Source organism: Mandrillus leucophaeus, unplaced genomic scaffold, assembly GCF_000951045.1.
Source record: "Mandrillus leucophaeus isolate KB7577 unplaced genomic scaffold, Mleu.le_1.0 Scaffold4, whole genome shotgun sequence".
In the NCBI taxonomy this organism is placed as follows: Eukaryota; Metazoa; Chordata; class Mammalia; order Primates; family Cercopithecidae; genus Mandrillus; species Mandrillus leucophaeus.
The window spans coordinates 9,984,719-9,987,649 of NW_012104253.1; positions in this window are offsets into that span (position 1 = coordinate 9,984,719).

The following is a 2,931-nucleotide window of genomic DNA, read 5'->3' on the forward strand; positions in this document are numbered from 1 at the left end:
GCATGTGCCACCATGCCTGGCTAATTTTGTATTTTTACTAGAGACAGGGTTTCTCCATGTTGGTCAGGCTTGTCTTGAACTCCCAACCTCAGGTGATCCGCCTGCCTCGGCCCCTCAAAATGTTAGGAATACAGGCAGGAGCCACCAAGCCCGTCCTAATCTCATTAATTGTAAGTTGCCTCCTCCTACCTTTTAATGCCCCCTTCTGTTGCCTTTGACATATGACAATTTTACTACCACATATACACTATTCATAATTATTATAATAATGACCACCATCTTTCCAATATGCACTAAATATACATATACTGTTAGGCAACTTGTGTGCATAATCTAAGCATTCCAAGTGTGTGTGTGTGTGTGTGCGCGCGTGTGTGTGTGTGTGTGTGAATGTGTTTGCAGTGATACAGCAGTAGAAGCTGTTGCCCAGGGTTTATGGGTAGTTCATGACTCTGTTCTTCCTTCTATCTGGGCTATCTCTGTCCTTCCCCTGGTGTCTCCAGGGTAGCTGCTGTTGGGAGTCAACAGAACATGGTTTTGGGTTCAAGAGACACCTGAGTTTGAGTCCTTGCTCTGCCAACAACCAGCTGTAGGACTCTGGCAAGTCACATAACCACGTGGCTCAGAGTCCTTGGCCTAAGTTGAGGACGTCAATATCCGCCTCCCAAGGCCCAAGTGAAAGTGACATGAGACTGCGCTGGTAAAGTGTCTGTTGCATGCCAGGCACTCCATGGATGCTACCCGCCTCCTGTGGGTGTGAAACCTTGTGTGTCTCCCCTTCCAGTACAGTTGCTCACTGATCTTTCAGAAAGAGAAACAGAAAAACACCTGAGAATGAAAACAATTTTTTTAGATCTTTTGATGGTTAATTTTGTTTTCAACTTGGCTGGGTCATGGCATCTAGAAATTTGATCAAACATTATTCTGGGTGTTTCTGTGAAGATGTTTTTTGGGGGGTGAGATTAGCATTTAAATGGATGGACTTTCAGTAAAGCAGATCATATTCCATAATGTGGGTGGGCCTCATCCAAGCAGTTGAAGGCTTGAATAGAACAAAAGGCTGACCTGCCCTGAGCAAGAAGGAATTCTGCCAGCAAATGGCTTTGGACTTGAACTGCAGCATCAGCTCTTCCCTGGGTCTCCAGCCTGCCAGCCTCCCATCTCAGACTCTGGACTCATGAAACATCCACTGTTCTGTTAGCCCAGTGGTCCCCAACCTTTTTGGTACCAGGGACCGGTTTCACAGAAGACAATTTTTCCACTGATAGGAGTGAGGGGATGTTTTCGGGATGATTCAAGCACATTACATTTATTGTGCATTTTATTTCTATTATTGGTACAATGTAATATATTACTATATATCATATATTATAATACATAATATGTTATATATAACATATATTATAATACATATTATATTATATTATAATACGTGTTATATATCATATATTATAGTACATAATATGTTACATATCATATATGATATGTGTTATATGTCTTATATGATATGTTATATATCATATAATACACAATATAGGTTATATATCACATATTATAATACATAATATATGGTTATATATCATATGTAACATATATAAATGTTTAATATATAAATGTATATATTATGATATATGGTATAATACATGACATATATAACATATATTATATCTCATGCATTACAATATATATAAAGAAATAATTATACAACTCACCATAATGTAGAGTCAGTGGGAGCCCTGAGCTTGTTTTCCTGCAACTAGATGGTTCCATCTGGGGGTGATGGGAGACAGTGACAGATCATCACGCATTAGACTCTAATAAGGAGCATGAAACCTAGATCCATCACATGTGCAGTTTACAGTCGGGTTTGTGCTCCTATGAGAATCTAATGCCGCCAGTGATCTGACAGGTGGGGCTCAGCTTCACTTTCTTGCCTGCTGCTCACCTTCTGCTGTGCGGCCCAATTCCTAATAGGCCATGGACTGGTACTGGTCTGTGACTTGGGGGCTGGGGATCCCTGTGTTAACCAATATCTTAAAATAAGTCTCTCAGTCGGGCGCGTGGACTCACGCCTGTAATCCCAGCACTTTGGGAGGCCGAGGCCAGGAGTTTGAGACCAGCCTGGCCAACATGGCAAAACTCCGTCTCTACTGAAAATACAAAAATAAGCTGGGCGTGGTGGCGGGCGCCTATAATCCCAGCTACTTGGGAGGCTGAGGCAGGAGAATTGCTTGAACCTGGGAGGCAAAGGTTGCTGTGAGCTTAGATTGCACCATTGCACTCCAGCCTGGGAGACAGAGTGAGACTCCGTCTCAAACGAAATAAATAAATAAATCTCTCAATCTCTCTAATACACACACACACACACACACACACCCCTTGTTGGTTCTGTTTCTCTGGAGAATCCTAATACAGATCCCAAATCAAAAACTCTGTGTCACCTGGCACCTCTCTCAGAAGAATCAGCCTTGAAACTGATGTGGGGGGACAGGATTGTTTTGGGCACCTTAGAAGGCAGAGGAAAGGCACAGCATCAGGGCCTCTGAGCCACTTTGCAGGGTAGCGAGCTCTGTTTCCTGATCATGAGAAACTGGCCACAGGGCAGGAGACATCATGGGATTTCCCCTGTTTGTCTGAATAATGAAGTGTTGCCGTCGCCTGCATAGCTGAATATGAACAAAATATGTGTTCCGTGCTCTATCCACCATTTGGAGAAAGAGAAAAAACCACTTGGATTATTTTAATGTACGCTCTCATGAAAGTATGTGCTGTGTTCGTTGGCTTCTTCCCTACCCTAAAGCCTTGCTAATTACCAAAAGCTATGGCCTTCTAGTTTTGCATTTAGGTTGCTGCAGGAGCACAGGCATTAAATTTCCAGGCTTTTACATTCTGGAGTTTTCCTTTCTTTCTGTTTTTTTTTTTTTTTTTTTT